Consider the following 18,550-nt stretch of genomic DNA (forward strand, 5'->3'; position numbering starts at 1 on the left):
AGAGAGCTTTAAAATGGCAATGCTGAGGAGTCCAGAGTAGAGCAGTGGCCAGTGAGGAGAGGTATTTAATTTTTAAAACATTGGGAGCATTTTTTGGGGAGCAATATACACTGGAGAATGATATATGGGGCCCATCATACACTGGAGCATCATCCATTTGGCCCATCATATACTGGAGCATTCCAAATGGGGGACATCAGACACTGGAGCAGCATTTACGGGGCCCATTATACACTGGATGATTAGAAATGGGGCCCATTATATATGGACTCTATGGAGCATTATTTGGGCCCATAAGACAGTGGAGCATCATCCATGGGGACCAACATATACTTTAGCATTATGTGGAGCTCATGATATACTGTATGGAACATTATATGGGACCAATTTTTCTGTATGGAGAAATACATGGGGCTCATTATTCTGTATGGTGCACTAGGTGGTGGCCATAATACTGTATGGAGTAATATACTCTCCGTTTTTTGAGCTATTGTAGAATTTAAAATAGAGATCAGTCATGTCATGTAAGCAGTGAAGTATTTTTCATTGTACTATACCTATATTTCTGTGCCGTATCGGAGCATTATGATTTGTGGTATGTGTTAAAAGGGCACACTGACACTCTTTGGCCCAGGGCACACGAAAACCTGGCGTCAGCCCTACCCCCCACAACTTTAGCCAAATAACCCCCAGTTTTCAATGCGTAAACTATTATTATAAAGTAAATTAAGGTTGCCAAGCTTAAGTAATAAGAAATGATGTCGTTGGCATTGAAATGGGCACTGTTGGTGTGTTTACTCTCCTCCACTCCCTGCCGACTTTGCTTCCCCATTGACTTGTATTGGGTTTTGTGTTTCAGTCGGACCCCGACTTTTCCATATAGTCGGCCGATTTCGTTCGACCCGACTTTTTAGAAAGTTGGGTTTCATGAAACCCGACTCGACCCAAAAAAAGGCAAAGTCGCTCATCTCTAAGTGTACTTACATAAGCAGGTGTGTTGTGAGTTCATTTTCCCCTTCACCATGGAGGTCTGATGAACTCCCTCTTCTGGTGAAGGAAGGTAGTGAGGCTGATTACCAAGCACCTGTACAGGATGATGATGACTGGGTGACTGGAATTGCTGACTGGATATAAGGCAGCCGACGCCCTTCTGCCTTGCTGGTGATCTCTCTGAGGGATTCTAGGAGACCAGTCTGATTCCTGCTCCTGAAAAGCTAAGTTTTCTGCTCTGCTTTTTGCATTTGTGTTTTGGTTTTGTTTTGCCTTGTTTTTCTGGATTTCTGCCATTCCCTGCTGGGGTGAGCTGAATTCCTTTTTGCTCTGTCTTCAGAAAATACCTGAGTACTGACATAGTCTTTTTGAAGCCTAGCGTCTTCAGGGCTTTTTTCCCTATCAGTCTGTTGGCTCTTGTTTTGAGAGGGTTTTGGTGGATTGCAGACAGCAGCTTTTCTATCCTTTCCTATTTAGTTAGCTTCGGCCCCATCATTTGCTCAGCCTATCTTTCTATCTGTGTGAGTGTTTTTTCATCTTGCTTCACCGTCATTATATGTTGGGGGCTGCCTATTGCTTTGGGGTCTGCTCTGGGGCAGTTTAGATTTCCCTTTCTGTCTTTAGGCTATTTAGTTCTCCGGCTGTGATCGAGGGGTCTAGGGCACCGTAGGAACCCCCCACGGCTACTGCTAGTTGTTGTTGATAGGTTCAGGGGTCTGCAATCCGATAGCTGCCAACTTCTCTGGTTTTCTGGACTTAGCTAGTATTACTGTTTTTGCCTCCTACAGTGACTCATTCATAACAGAATCACCAGCCATACCGCAGATCCTAGGGTACTCAATAGCAGGAAAGAATTGTAAAAAAAAAAAAAGTGTGTATTTTCTTTCCTCTATATCTCTGAGGCCGTAGGGGGAATTTTTTTTTTCCTCTCAATGGAGATAAAGCAATTGTCTGATCGTGTGGAGCAGCTCGCTGCGGAAGTGCGGGGAATTTCCGCCTACCTTGCTCATTCACATGCTGCTGAACCAAAGATCCCTACTCCTGATGTGTTTTCTGGGGATCGGTCTAAATTTTTGAATTTCAAAAATAATTGTAAATTATTTTTTGCCTTGAAGCCTAACTCGTCAGGGAGCTCCGCGCAGCAGGTTAAAATTGTCATCTCTTTGCTGCGTGGCGATCCCCAGGATTGGGCGTTTTCTTTGAAACCAGATGATCCTATTCTGACTAATGTGAACACATTTTTTCAAGCCTTGGGGTTGTTGTATGACGAACCTAGTGCTATTGATCAGGCTGAAAAGACCCTGTTGGCATTGAGCCAGGGTCGAGATTCTGCAGAATTGTACTGTCAAAAATTCCGAAAGTGGGCGGTCCTTACTACCTGGAATGATAATGCCTTGGCTGCTCTCTTTCGGAAGGGTTTGTCAAAAGCCGTAAAAGATACTATGGTGGGATTTCCTGTTCCCTCTGGTCTTGACGATTCTATGTCATTAGCCATTCAGGTTGATCGGCGTTTATGTGAACGCAGGACTGCACGAGAGGTGTTGCCACCTGTTGAACAAGTATCTGAACCTATGCAATGTGATAGAGTTTTGTCCAGGGAGCAACGTCAGGAGCTCAGAAGGCGTAATAAGCTGTGTTTTTTTGTGGAGATGCCTCGCATATTATTTCTGTCTGTCTTAAACGAGAGAAACATTTTGCACACACGTTTTCTGTGGGTGGTGTTCAACCTAAGTTTCTTCTGGCAATTACTCTGATCTGCTCCCTATCCACATTTTGCGTCAAGGCTTTTGTGGATTCGGGAGCAGCCCTGAACCTAATGGACTTGGATTTTGCTAAACGTTGTGAATTTCCTATGACACCTCTGCGGACGCCTATCCCGTTGAGGGGGATTGATGCTACTCCTTTGGCGAAAAATAAACCTCAGTTTTGGACCCAGGTGGTAATGCGGGTCGCCCCAGACCATCAAGAAAATTGTAGATTTTTGGTGTTGCATAATTTGCATGATACCATTGTTCTGGGGTTTCCCTGGTTGCAAATTCATAATCCAGTTTTGGATTGGAAATCTGTGTCTGTGGTGAGTTGGGGTTGTCGGTGTGCCCTTAGTGAGGCTCCGGTTTTTTCCACCTCTCCTCAGTCGCATGATGTTCCTGACTATTTTTGTGGACTTTTATGATGTATTTAGTGAGAATGAGTCTGCGTCCTTGCCTCCTCATAGGAGTTATGACTGTGCAATTGAACTGAGCCCGGGGTGTAAATTTCCCAAGGGTCGGGTCTTCAATTTATCTGTACCCGAGCACGAGGCTCTGTGATCCTATATTAAGGAGGCGTTGGAGAAGGGTCATATTAGACCATCCTCTTCACTAGTGTTGAGCATTCCGATACCGCAAGTATCGGGTATCGGCCGATATTCGCTGTATCGGAATTCCGATACATAGTTCCGATACTTTTTTCATATCGAATACCGGAATCGGAAGTTCCCATAATGCTAGGAGCCTGCTCGATTTGATTCAGCCAATGGGGATCCTCAGAAGTGTGGGCACATCCTGTTAGACATGTAGGCATGTTAACTACTGGCATGGCTGTGATTGGCTGCTGAAATGATGTCATGATGCACTATAAAAACCGCAGCAGCCGCCATTTCGGGTTCACTCTGCTGTGAATTCAGTTAGGGACAGGCTGCTGTTGAAGACTGTGAGGGACAGTTAGAAATAGCGATCATCAAACATATCTATTGCTCTACCCAGGCTACATAATCCACCACTGTAGCATTTTTTTAGCCCAGCAGCGCTGTTTTAATAGCTGCCTGCAAGGGCTGTGTGAGTGCAGACCCACGCTGTGTAGTGTGTCCTGCTGGCACGTCTGCTTGTAGGCCGCCCAGCGTGTGTCTCTGCCTCATACACATTTTTCTTTTATTGCTGCTTTTTTTTCTCCTGTATAGTGTGCTTCCATACGTATCCATATACTTTGGTTGCAAACACTAAAGGAGTGGACAACGCAGCCTTTCAGCAGCCTTTCAGTGCTATAGCCCATTTCTCTGCACTGTTTTTGGCTGTCTGATAGGTCTCTCTGTGTGTGAGTGCAGCTCACGTTGCAGTGTGTTCTACAGCCACCGCTGGTTGTAGTCCGCTCAGCGTGCGTCACTGCCTCATACATAGTCCTTTTTTTGCAGCTAATTTGTCCAGATTTTTGCTCCTATATTAGTGTGCTTCCATCCGCATCCATTGTCATTGGTTGGTTGCAAACACTATATAGGATTAGATAGAGGAGCCTTTTTGCTGGCTTGTGCCCTTCAGGGCCAGCCAGACTAGTATCACCCTATTTTTTGGAGCCTCATCAATTGCATTGTAGGTTAGCTTCCTGCATTGTAATCACTCCAAAAAGTTTGTGATACTATAGCTTTCAAACTTTGGTCACATCCTTTTATTTTTCCCCCCCCCAAAAAAAAGGAAATAAAGTTCACCAAACACTCCACTTTAGAGTTGTGTAGGCCACATTAGATCATATTAACCCCTTCCTGACATCCGACGTACTATCCCGTCCATGGGACCCGGGCCCCTATGCCCATGGACAGGATAGTACATCTACCGCGATCAGCGGCGCCCACGTGGTGAGCTCCGCTGATCGCGGCCGGGTATCAGCTGATTATCACAGCTGACACCCGGCACAATGTGTCAGGGGCGGTGACGGACCTCCCCCGACACGTTAACCCCTTGCACACCGCGATCAAACATGATCGCGATGTACCGGGAGTTAAAGGGAAGCATCGGCATGGAGGGGGCTCCCTCCGTGCTTCCCTCAGCCCCCCACGGCAGCGCAATGTGCAGCGCTGCTGCGGGGGGCTCCTTTCCTCCAGGCCCCCAAATCCAAGATGGCGACGGGGGCCTTCGGGGGCCTGGAGGAAGCTGGCTTCCTCAGTGCCTGCAAAGCGCAGGCAAGAGGAAGTCTTCTTCAATGCCTGTGACAGATCAGCGATCTGTCACAGGACAGTGATGTCCCACCTGGGACTATGTAATAAAGTAAAAAAAAATAAAAAAACGTGTAAAAATAGTTTTAAAAAAATCGCCAAATAAATTAGTAAAAATTTAAAAAAAATATACCCCAATAAATGCATTTTTTGAAAATAAAAACAAAACAAAACAATAAAAGTACACATATTAGGTATTGCCGCGTCCGTAACGACCCGCCCTATAAAACTGTCCCATTAGTTAACCCCTTTAGTGAACCCCTTAAAAAATAAAAATAAAAAACGAAGCAAAAAATAATGATTTATTATCATACCGCCAAACAAAAAGTGTAATAACGCGCGATCAAAAAGACGCATATAAATATCCATGGTACCGCTGAAAACGTCATCTTGTCCCGCAAAAAACGAGCCACCACACACCATCATTAGCAAAAAAATAAAAAAGTTATAGCTCGCAGAATAAAGCGATGCAAAAATAATTATTTTTTATATAAAATAATTTTCATTGCATAAAACCGACAAAAAAAAAAAAACGACCTAAATGAGGTATCGCTGTAACCGTACTGACCCGAAGAATAAAACCGCTTTATCAATTTTACTGCACGCGGAACGGTGTAAACGCACTCCCCCAAAAGAAATTCATGAAAAGCTGGTTTTTGTTCATTCTGCGTCCCAAAAATCGGAATAAAAAGCGATCAAAACATGTCACGTGCCCGAAAATGGTACCAATAAAAATGTCAACTCGTCCCGCAAAAAATAAGACCTCACATGACTCGGTGGGTCAAAATACGGAAAAATTATAGCTCTCAATATGTGGTGATGCAAAAACTATTTTTACAATAAAAAGCGTCTTTTAGCGTGTGACAGCCGCCAAACATAAAAACCGCCATAAATAGTAAATCAAACCCCCCGTTATCACCCCCATAGTTAGGGAAAAATAATAAAATTAAAAAAAGTATTTATTTCCATTTTTCCATTAGGGTTAGGGCTAGGGTTAGGGTTAGGGCTCGGGTTAGGGTTAGGGTTAGGGCTAGGGTTAGGGCTTGGGTTAGGGCTAGGGTTAGGGCTGAGATTAGGGTTAGGGGTGTGTTGGGGTTCGGGTTGGAGTTAGAATTGGGGGTTTCCACTGTTTGGGCACATCAGGGGCTCTCCAAATGCAACATTGCGTCTGATCTCAATTCCAGCCAATTCTGAGTTGAAAAAGTCATATGGTGCTCCTTCCCTTCCAAGCTCTGCCATGCGCCCAAACAGTGTTTTACCCCCACATGTAGGGTATCAGCCTACTCAGGACAAATTGCAAAACAATTTTTGGGGTCCAATTTCTCCTGTTACCCTTAGGAAAATAAAAAATTGGGGGCAAAAATATCATTTTTGTGGAAAAAAATGATTTTTTTATTTTCACATCCGAGCGTTATAAACTTCTGTGAAGCACTTGGGGGTTCAAAGTGCTCACCACACATCTAGATAAGTTCCGTGGGGGGGTCTAGTGTCCAAAATGGGGTCACTTGTGGGGAGTTTCAATAGTTTAGGTACATCAGGGGCTCTCCAAACGCACATGACACCCGCAGACCATTCCATCAAAGTCTGCATTCCAAAACGTCACTACTTCCCTTCCGATCCCCGACGTGTGCCCATACAGTAGTTTTCTCCCACATATGGGGTATCAGCATACTCAGGACAAATTGGACAACAACTTTTGGGGTCCAATTTCTCCTGTTACCCTTGGGAAAATAAAAAAATGGTGACTAAAATATCATGTTTGTGGAAAAAATACGAATTTTTTATTTTCACGCCCGGGCGTTATAAACTTCTGTGAAGCACTGGGGGGTTCAAAGTGCTCACCACACATCTAGATAAGTTCCTTGGGGGGTCTAGTTTCCAAAATGGGGTCACTTGTAGGGGGTTTCCACTGTTTAGGTACATCAGGGACTCTCCAAACGTGACATGGCGTCCGATCTGAATTCCAGCCAATTTTGCATTGAAAAAGTCAAACGGCGCTCCTTCCATTCTGAGCTCTGCCATGCGCCGAAACAGTTGTTCCCCCCCACAAATCAGGTATCAGCGTACTCAGGACAAATTGCACAATAACTTTTGCAGTCCAATTTCTCCTGTTACCCTTGGTAAAATAAAAAAAATTGAACCTGAAGTATTTTTTTTTGTGAAAAAAAGTTAGATGTTCATTTTTTTTTAAATATTCAAAAAAATTCCTGTGACGCACCTAAAGGGTTAATAAACTTCTTGAATGTGGTTTTGAGCACCTTAAGGGGTGCAATTTTTAGAATGGTGTCACTTTTGGGTATTTTCTATCATATAGACCCCTCAAAGTGGCTTCAAATGTGATGTGGTCCTAAAAATAAAATGGTGTTGTAAAAATGAGAAATCGCTGGTCAACTTTTAACCCTTATAACTTCCTAACAAAAAAAAATTTTGGTTCCAAAATTGTGCTGATGTAAAGTAAACATGTGGGAAATGTTAGTTATCAAGTTTTTTGTGTGCCGTATCTCTGTGATTTAAGGGCATAAAAATTCAAAGTTGGAAAATTGCGAAATTTTCTAAATTTTTGCCAAATTTCCATTTTTTTCACAAATAAACGCAAGTTATTTGAATGAAATTTTACCACTATCATGAAGTACAATATGTCACGAGAAATCAATGTCAGAATCACCGGGATCCATGGAAGCGTTCCAGAGTTATGACCTCATAAAGGTACAGTGGTCAGAATTGTAAAAATTGGCCCGGTCATGAATGTGCAAACCACCCTTAGGGGTGAAGGGGTTAAAGTGTAGTACACACACTCTTAGCAAAATTAGTGTTTCTTATACTGGTTAGCAGGTGTTCAGGAATAAACACTAAGCCCCCCCTTTTTTACTTTTCTGCCTATCTTTATCAGTCTACCAAGATGAAGAAGGCAGGGAGTAGGCACGTGGTCGTGGCCGTGGAGTTTCAGCAGGGAGAGGACGGGGGGATTCAGCAGGGAGAGGACGTGGGGATTCAGTGTCTGCTGCGGCCACCAGTGACCCGGCATCACCCACTTTTACCAGGCAACAGTCCTTCATGCGCAGCTTTGTAGGACCTCGCCGTACCCCACTGCTGCGTGACGAACAAATTGAAGCCGTTGTCGGATGGATGGCAGCTAACGCATCCTCTTCAATGACTTCCGCATCCTCCCAGGGCCAGAGCACTGAAGAGCAACCATCTGTCTCTTCACCACCCGCCAAATTGCCCAAGCAGTCTGAGAGCCCTGGACAGGAGCCATCTCAATCTTTACTTCTGTTCTCAGAATCTGTTGGCTTGGAAAGAGGTGGCCAGCCAAGCAGCATTCTTGAGCGTGAAGAAGAGGGAGTATGCAGTGATGCGCAACTGCTTTGTCCCTCTGAATCTGAAGAGGCGGGTGGGCCAGTGCCTATTGTCAGCACACCTCAGTACTCATCTGATGATGATGAGACTCAGTTGCCAATTTCTGGTGCGTACGGTGCTGGCGAGACAACCCAGGACCAGCCGGTGCTTGAAGAGGGGAGTGGTTTGGCTTCCTCACTGGAACGCCATGGAAGAACCTCTGCCACTGTTGTCCAGAGACCCAGTGAAATTCCACCCACTGAACCACGTTCTCAGTTATCAGCACACTCCCAGGCCACTCACCAGCAATCGGTAGCACAGGCATGGGAGAAAAAGTGGCCATACTCGGCAAACCATCCCCAAGCACTGGCTCTGAATGCCGGCATTGCCAAACTACTGGCCCTTGAGATGCTGTCATTCAGGCTGGTGGAGACTGACACCTTCCGGAACTTGATGTCATTGGCAGTTCCACAATACAATGTGCCCAGCCGCTTTTATTTCAGCAGGCAAGCCGTCCCTGCCCTGCAAAAGCATGTGGAGGGAAAAATTAAAAATGCGCTACTAAACGCCGTCAGTAGCAAGGTCCACCTGACCACCGATGCATGGACCAGTAGCCATGGACAGGGACGATACCTTTGCCTCACTGCCCATTGGGTCAATGTTGTGGAGCTGGGTACAGATCTGGAGAGTGGCTCTGTACGTATTCTGCCAACTCCAAGGATTGCAGGAATGCAGTCTGTACATATTGAGTCCTCCTCCTACTCTAGTTCCTCGGAATCAGCACTGCATGAGCCTGTTAGGCCAGATATGAGCACAGGTGTGGCCAAACGTTAACAGGCCGTCCTTAAATTAATTTCTTTGGGGAATCGGAGCCACACAGCACAGGAGCTCTGGAATGCCATCAAGCAGGAGAGCGATGTGTGGTTTGTGCCAGCGAATCTCCAGCCAGGTTTGGTAGTGAGTGACAATGGCCGAAATCTAGTGGCAGCTCTTGGCCTAGGCAACCTCATTCACATACCATGTCTGGCACACGTGCTCAATTTGGTCGTGCAGAGATTTCTGAGGGACTATCCGGATCTTGATGCACTGCTGCACGGGGTTCGCCTAGAGTGTGCTCACTTGCGGCGTTCCAGCATGTCAAGATCGCGCATTGCATCTCTGCAACGCCGATTCCGCCTGCCAGAACATTGCATCATATGTGACCTCCCCACCAGGTGGAATTCAACGTTACATATGTTGGAGCGGTTGTGTGAGCAGCAGGCAGCAGTAATGGAGTACCAGCTGCATCAGGCGCAAACAAGTCGCACTGTGCGCTGGACACACTTCACCACCACTGAGTGGGCCACTATGAGGGACATCTGCCAAGTTTTGCGTGCCTTCGATGACTCCACGCGGATGGCCAGTGCAGATGATGCACTAGTCAGCATGACTGTCCCCCTTATCTGTCTGCTTCAAAAAACCTTACAAGCACTAAGTGAGGAGGTTTTTGAAGAGGTCGAGGATGAGGAGTCAGAAATGCCATCTGCTTCTGGCAAGTCTGCGCAACGTGCTTCCACACAAAGGCCCAGGCAGGGGACACTTAATGAGGAGGATGACGAGGAGTCATTGGAGGAGGAGGAACACATCTCTCCAGAGGAGGGAGGTACACAAGGCTCTAGTAGTCAGTGTGTACAGTGAGGGTGGGGTGATGCTGAGCAGGCTGAGATGCTGCCTCAAGCTGGGGACAGCGTTTCCGGTCCAGTTGGCTGTCTGCAGCACATGGTTGATTTCATGCTGCAGTGCTTGTTAAATGACCGCCGCATCGCCAACATTCTCCACACGGCTGATTATTGGGTGTACACCCTCTTAGATCCTCGCTACCGGGACAACTTACAAAGCCTCATACCACAGTTGAACAGGGAGCGTAAAATGCGGGAGTACCAAGAAACACTTGTGCAGGCCATCATGTTCTCCATTCCCCCCGCAAGTGTTGCTGGTAGTGCTATTCAAAGCAGCCATGTGGGTAGAGGCAGTGGAGGAAGCTCTGCACAAAGAGGTAGCAGAGGCAGTGCCGCAGGACAAGGCAAGGCCGGTATGGCCCAAATGTGGAAAAGTTTTGTGGGACCGCCACAAACGGCTACACCATCACAGACGGCTCCAGTCAGCAGGAGGCAACGTTTCCGTCAGATGGTGACAGACTACTTGTCTTGCCCTGTTAGTGTACTCCCAGACGGCTCTTCCCCGTTCAAGTATTGGGTCTCTAAGCTGGATACATGGCCAGAGCTTAGCCAGTATGCATTGGAGGTGCTGGCTTGCCCTGCTGCCAGTGTATTATCGGAACGTGTCTTTAGTGCTGCAGGTGGTGTGGTAACAGACCGTCGCACGCGACTATCCGCCGATAATGTTGACCGGCTTACTTTTGTGAAAATGAACAAGGCCTGGATCTCGCCTGAATTTGCCAGTCCTCTTCCAGAATAAATAATTGGCTGGCAACAGGATCCAGGTCTCCTGTTGTGTTCATGTTTCTATGACCTGAACTTTATTTCCTGGGCTACAGCAACGCCCGTTGTTGCTCAGAAGTGCCCACACAGACAAAACACTCCTCCAAACTCAAAGTACCTCAGATTTACACCTGGCTCCAAGTAGGCCTCGGCCTACTACCTGATTTTCCCTGGGCTCCGACACCGCCAGTTGGTGCTCAGAAGTGCTGTACGCACAGACAAAACACTCGCTCATGTGTAAGTGGGGTTCGGTAACGTCAGCTGATCCCCTGCTGTGTGTACGGCAAACTCTCCTGCTGCCTACAACTTCTGACTACCTCTGATTAAATATGTTCTCTGATTTGCCCTCTGTCTCCACTCTGTTTTGAGTATTTCCTCCGGCCTACAACACTGCCTGTTTCTGATCTCAAGTGCCGTCTGCACAATCAACACTTGTTCCTGTGTTACCTGGGTCCTGTAACATCTGCTCATCTCCAGAGGTGAGTCCGGCAATGTCTCCTGCTTTGTCTACATTCCCACTACTTGTAGTGGAAAAGTGGACAGAGCAGAAGACATTGCCTGACTCACCTCTAGGGAGAAGCTGGTGTTACAGAACCCTAGCAACACAGGAACAAGTGTTGGTTGTGCAGACGGCATTTCAGAGCAGCAACTGGCGTGGTTGGAAGCCAGAGGAAATACTCGAAACAGAGTGAAGCCAGAGGCCTAATTGGGGTACGTTGACAGTTAGTAGTAGTGTAGAAACAATCGAAAACTGCCACCAAGTTGGCCTCAGCCTACTACCTGATTTTCCCTGGGCTCCGACACCGCGAGTTGGTGCTCAGAAGTGCTGTACGCACAGACAAAACACTTGTTCATGTGTAAGTGGGGTTCGGTAACGTCTGCTGATCCCCTGCTGTGTGTATGGCAAAGTGTCCTGCTCCCGCCAAACTCAAAGTACCTCAGATTTACACCTGGCTCCAAGTAGGCCTCGGCCTACTACCTGATTTTCCCTGGGCTCCGACACCACCAGTTGGTGCTCAGAAGTGCTGTCCGCACAGAAAAAAACACTCGTTCATGTGAAAGTGGGGGTCGGTAACGTCAGCTGATCCCCTACTGTGTGGAGGGCAAACTGCTGCTGCCTCCAAATTGTAACTACTTCTGATTTAAACATTCTCTGATTTGGCCTCTGTCTCCACTCTGTCTCTAGTATTTCCCCTGACCTCCAACACTGCTAGTTCCTGCTCACAGTTGCCGTCCACGCATTCCAAACTTGTTCCTGTGTTCCTGGTGTTCTGTTACGTGAGCAGATCCCCCAATGTGTGTCCGGCACTGTCTCCTGCGCTGTCCACCTTCCCACTACAAGTGGTGGGAATGTGGACAGAGCAGGAGACATTGGCAGACACACATCAGGGGATCTGCTGACATTACAGAACCCCAGCAACACAGGAACATGTGTGGATTGGGCAGACGGCTACTGTACGCATAAACTGGCGGTGTTGGTGGTCACGTGAATTCCTGGAAACAGAGTGGAGACAGATGCCTAATTGGAGCACGTTGACAGTCTGTTGTAGCCTACAAACAATCTAAAACTGCCACCAAGTAGGCCTCGGCCTACACCATGATTGTCCCTGGGCTCCAACAACACCAGTTGGTGCTTGGAAGTGCTGTCCACACAGAAAAAAACACTTGTTCATGTGAAAGTGGGGTTCGGTAATGTCTGCTGATCCCCTGCTGTGTGTACGGCAAACTCTCCTGCTGCCTCCAAATTCAAACAACGTCTTATCTTAAACTGCCTCCAAGTAGGCCTCAGCCTACAAAATGACTATCCCTGGGCTCCAACATCGTCAGTTGTTGCTCGGAAGTGCTGTCCACACAGAAAAAAACACTCGTTCATGTGAAAGTGGGGGTCAGTAACGTCAGCTGATCCCCTGCTGTGTGGAGGGCAAACTGCTGCTGCCTCCAAAGTCAAAATACCTCCGATTTACACCTGGCTCCTAGTAGGCCTCGGCCTGCACCATGATTGTCCCTGGGCTCCAACAACGCCAGTTGGTGCTCGGAAGTGCTGTCCACACAGAAAAAAACACTCGTTCATGTGAAAGTGGGGTTCGGTAACGTCAGCTGATCCCCTGCTGTGTGGAGGGCAAACTGCTGCTGCCTCCAAATTGTAACTACTTCAGATTTAAACATTCTCTGATTTGGCCTCTGTCTCCACTCTGTCTCTTGTATTTCCCCTGACCTCCAACACCGCCAGTTCCTGCTCACAGTTGCCGTCCACGCATTCCACACTTGTTCCTGTGTTCCTGGTGTTCTGTTACGTGAGCTGATCCCCCAATGTGTGTCCGGCACTGTCTCCTGCGCTGTCCACCTTCCCACTGCAAGTGGTGGGAATGTGGACAGAGCAGGAGACATTGGCAGACACACATCAGGGGATCTGCTGACATTACAGAACCCCAGTAACACAGGAACACGTGTGGATTGGGCAGATGGCTACTGTACGCATAAACTGGCGGTGTTGGTGGTCACGTGAAATCCTGGAAACAGAGTGGAGACAGATGCCTAATTGGAGCATGTTGACAGTCTGTTGTAGCCTACAAACAAGCTAAAACTGCCACCAAGTAGGCCTCGGCCTACACCATGATTGTCCCTGGGCTCCAACAATGCCAGTTGGTGCTCGGAAGTGCTGTCCACACAGAAAAAAACACTTGTTCATGTGAAAGTGGGGTTCGGTAACGTCAGCTGATCCCCTGCTGTGTGGAGGGCAAAGTGTCCTGCTCCCTCCAAAGTCAAAATACCTCCGATTTACACCTGGCTCCTAGTAGGCCTCGGCCTGCACCATGATTGTCCCTGGGCTCCAACAACGCCAGTTGGTGCTCGGCAGTGTCTTTGGCACGGGTACTCCCTGTTGCCCAGCCTGGTTCCAGCACGCCAGCTGTTTCCGGGTAGTGTCAAGGTCACTATGCCACCAATCCGTTGTCCTGTCGTCTTGCGGCCGGGTTAGCCGACTCTATGGTGCCTGCAGTTTAGGTGACTCCTATGTGGGCTGCGGGAACTGGCACTGAAGGCTGGATCCGTAGTGCCAATCGGACATGGACCCCCTGTAGGACTGTGGGTTTCGGTAACTGCGGCCGGCTTGCGGTCTGGCTACTTTGCTTTGGATGGGTACCTTCTGCTACCCACCCGGGTTCCAGCACTGTCAGCTGGTTCTCGCCAGAGCCTTTGGCCTAGGTGCCTCCATCTCGGTATCTGAAGGTCCAGCACCGTCAGCTGGTCCTTGGTAGTGCTTTCTAGCACAGGTACCTCCTGCCTAGTAACCGTGGTCCAGCACCATCAGCTGTTCCTCGGTAGTGCCATTGGCTCTTGTAGCTTTTGCTACCCATCTGGGTTCCAGCACCGTCAGCTGGTTCTCGGCAGTGTCTTTGGCACGGGTACTCCCTGTTGCCCAGCCTGTTTTCAGCACGCCTGCTGTTTCCGGGTAGTGTCAAGGTCACTATGCCACCAATCCGTTGTCCTGTCGTCTTGCGGCCGGGTTAGCCGACTCTACGGTGCCTGCAGTTTAGGTGACTCCTATGTGGGCTGCGGGAACTGGCACTGAAGGCTGGATCCGTAGTGCCAATGGGACATGGACCCCCTGTAGGACTGTGGGTTTCGGTAACTGCGGCCGGCTTGCGGTCTGGCTACTTTGCTTTGGATGGGTACCTTCTGCTACCCACCCGGGTTCCAGCACTGTCAGCTGGTTCTCGTCAGAGCCTTTGGCCTAGGTGCCTCCATCTCGGTATCCGAGGTCCAGCACCATCAGCTGGTCCTTGGTAGTGCTTTTTAGCACAGGTACCTTCTGCTTAGTACCCGTGGTCCAGCACCGTCAGTTGGTCCTCGGTAGTGCCATTGGCTCTTGTTCCTTCTGCTACCCATCCGGGTTCCAGCACTGTCAGCTGGTTCTTGCCAGAGCCTTTGGCCTAGGCGCCTCCATCTCGGTATCCGAGGTCCAGCAACGTCAGCTGGTCCTTGGTAGTGGTTTCTAGCACAGGTACCTCCTGCATAGTAACCGGGGTCCAGCACCGTCAGCTGTTCCTCAGTAGTGCCATTGGCTCTTGTTCCTTCTGCTCCCACTAGGGGTTCCAGTACTGTCAGCTGGTTCTCGCCAGTTTCTCAGCCTTCTTGTACCTTCTGCTACATTTCCAAGATCAAGCTTTTTGAAATTGTCTTTGGTAATCCTTATTGATCTCCATGATGACGACCCTGATGACGACGACCCTGAAGACCAGACCAAAGAAGACCAGAAATATGACCCTAAATAATATGACCAAGAGGACAAAGAACATGAAGACAACCACCAAGATACAGAACAAAAGACAGAAGAACAAGAAGCAGAAGAAGCAAAAGCAGAAGAACAGAAAGCAGAAGAACATTAAGCGTAAGACTAAAAATCATCATAGAAGAAATCAAAATTATAAGCAGAAGAAGACTAAGCAGTAAATGGGGGTGAGTCCGTTCCTCCTCGTGGTGCCCCTGGAAAATGCCTGCTGCTGCTGGCCAAACTGAACGCGGACAAATCCTGTTGTAAATCTTTTGTGACAGGCAGAACGTAAGGTGTAATCTTTTAACTTTTATAGATAAGTACTACAGGAATGACTGTCACCATAAGAAAATGAAGAAAAAGAAGAATAGGAAGAAGATGAAGAAATAGCATATGAAAATTAATAATAGCTGAATAAGAAGAATATGAAGAATGGAAAAAAAAATTAATGGGAAGAAGATGAAGAAGAAGAAGAAGAAGATGAATAAGGTGAAGAAAAAGTTGATGAAAAAATGCTACTGCTGCGGATCATGAAGGAGAAAGTGTGGGAGAAGTACAAAAGAAGGTGAAGAGCATGGAAGTTGTGAAACATACATATCTGACAAAATATAAAAAGTTAACATAGTCAATATCTTTTTAACTCCGAACGTCTTGAAAAAAAAATTGGAATTAATGCTATGCCATGTGATTTGAATAAACCACTATGCCTTTAATGTCTCCTCCACCTCCCACAATACATTCTACATGATTCTTATTTGTTTTCAATTATGTAGAATTAGCCAACAAGGAAATAAAGGGCTTTTTTAATTCCGATACCAGAAGTCCCATTGACTTGAATGGGACTTCCGATATCAGAATCGGCGATACCCGATATTTTTTTCGTATCGGGCGATACCATCCGATACGATATTTTTGGGTATCGAACAGTATCGCTCAACACTACTCTTCACCCTTAGGTGCCGGTTTTTTTTTCGTGGCCAAAAAGGATGGTTCATTAAGGCCTTGTATTGATTATCGTGCCCTCAACAAAATTACTATTAAATATCAGTATCCGTTACCCCTGATTTCGGATTTTTTTCTTCAGAGTTAAAGGTGCTTGCTGGTTTACCAAGCTTCACCTCAGGGGGGCGTATAATCTTATCCGCATTAAGCATGGGGATGAATGGAAGACGGCGTTTAATACTCCGGAGGGACATTTTGAGTACCTGGTGATGCCTTTTGGGCTCACTAATGCCCCTTCTGTCTTCCAGTGCTTCATGAACGACATTTTCAGAGACTTTGTGGATAAATTTTTGATTATCTATCTGGATGATATTTTGATCCTCTCCAAGGATTGGGATTCTCATGTGGAACATGTTCGTACTGTGTTCCGGATCTTGAGGGAGAATTCCCTGTATGTCAAAGGATCGAAATGCCTTTTTGGGGTACAGAGGATTTCATTTTTGGGATTTATTTTGTCTCCGTCAACTATTGAAATTGACCCGGCCAAGGTACAGGCCATTTATGATTGGGTTCAGCCCACTTCTTTGAAGGCCCTCCAGAAGTTTTTGGATTTTGCTAATTTTTATCAGAAATTTATAGCAAAATTTTCTAGTATTGCCAAGCCATTGACTGATCTGACTAAGAAGGGTGCTGATGTGTTGAATTGGTCTCCGGAGGCTGTTTCTTCCTTTCAGGAGCTAAGGCGAAGATTCACTTCTGCCCCGGTTTTGCGGCAACCTGATGTCTCACTCCCGTTCCAGGTAGAGGTGGACGCTTCTGAGATTGGTGCAGGAGCTGTTTTGTCCCAAAAGGATCCTGTAACATCTAAAATGAATCCCTGTGCTTTCCTTTCCCGAAAGTTCTCTCCATCTGAACGTAACTATGATGTGGGGAATCGGGAACTGTTAGCCATGAAATGGGCATTTGAGGAGTGGAGACATTGGTTGGAGGGAGCTAAACACCAAGTCGTGGTCCTCACTGACCACAAGAATTTGATTTACCTGGAGTCGGCCAAACGCTTGAACCCTAGACAGGCTAGGTGGGCCTTGTTTTTTACACGTTTTGATTTTGTGGTTTCTTTTCTTCCTGGCACTAAGAATGTCAAGGCTGACACTCTCTCTAGGAGCTTCCTTGCTGATTCTCCTGTGGTGACCAAGCCTGCTACCATCTTAGGTGAAGGGGTAGTTCTTTCTGCCATCTCGCCCGATTTGAGACGTGCTCTGGAAGAGTTCCAGGAGGACAAACCTGAGCGTTGTCCCAGTGGAAAGTTGTATGTTCCTGACCAGTGGAAGAAGAGAGTGATGTCTGAAGTTCATTGCTCTGCACTGGCTGGTCATCCAGGTATTTTTGGTACTAGAGATCTGGTGAGTCAGTCTTTTTGGTGGCCCACCTTGTCTCGTGATGTCAGGAATTTTGTGCAGTCCTGTGGGACTTGCTCCCGGTCTAAACTTTGTTCTCGCTCTAGTGGGTTGTTGATGCCTTTGCCGGTGCCCAGGAGGCCATGGACCCATATTTCAATGGATTTCATCTCTGATATGCCTGTCTCTCAGAGAATGACTGTTATTTGGGTGATTTGTGATAGGTTCTCTAAGATGGTTCACCTTGTACCACTCCCTAAGTTGCCATCTTCCTCTGAGTTGGTGCCCCTGTTTTTGCAACAGGTGGTTCGCTTGCACGGGATTCCTGAGAACATTGTATCTGACAGAGGAGTTCAGTTTGTGTCTAGATTTTGGAGGACTTTCTGTTCCAAGCAGGGAATACAGTTGTCCTTCTCCTCTGCTTTTCACCCTCAGACCAATGGGCAGACGGAGAGAACAAACCCGACCTTGGAGTCTTATTTGAGATGTTTTATTTCCGCCGATCAGGATGATTGGGTTTCATTTTTGCCCTTGGCCGAATTTGCTTTAAATAATAGAGCTAGTTCTGCCACTTTGATGTCACCTTTTTTTTGTAACTTTGGGTTTCATCCTCAATTTTCTTCAGGGCAGGTGGAGCCTTCTGCCTGCCCAGATGTTGACACTGTGGTGGAGAGAATGCACCAGATCTGGGACCAAGTGGTGGATAAGTTATCTCTCTCCCAGGAAAAGGCCCAGCGGTTTTCCAACCGACATAGGACCATTGGTCCCCAGTTTAAGGTTGGTGATATGGTTTGGTTATCATCAAAAAATATCGCTATGAAGGTGGCTTCTCCTAAGTTTAAGCCTAGATTTATTGGACCTTACAAGATTTTGGAGATTATTAATCCGGTCTCTTTTCGTTTGGCTCTTCCTGTCACATTTAAAATCCATAATGTGTTTCATAAGTCCTTGTTGAAGAGGTTTGTTGAACCAGTTGTTCCTGGGGTGGCACCTCCGGACCCTGTATTGGTTGAAGGTAACATGGAATATGAGGTAGAGAAGATACTGGATTCCCGTCTGGCTAGACGGAGACTCCAGTATTTGGTTAAGTGGAAGGGTTATGGTCAGTAGGATAATTCCTGGGTCTCTGCCTCTTATATTCATGCCAAAAGATTGGTGCGTGCCTTTC

Source organism: Dendrobates tinctorius, unplaced genomic scaffold (genome assembly GCF_039654945.1).
Source record: "Dendrobates tinctorius isolate UK_male_01 unplaced genomic scaffold, ASM3965494v1 ptg000191l, whole genome shotgun sequence".
Lineage (NCBI taxonomy): Eukaryota > Metazoa > Chordata > Amphibia > Anura > Dendrobatidae > Dendrobates > Dendrobates tinctorius.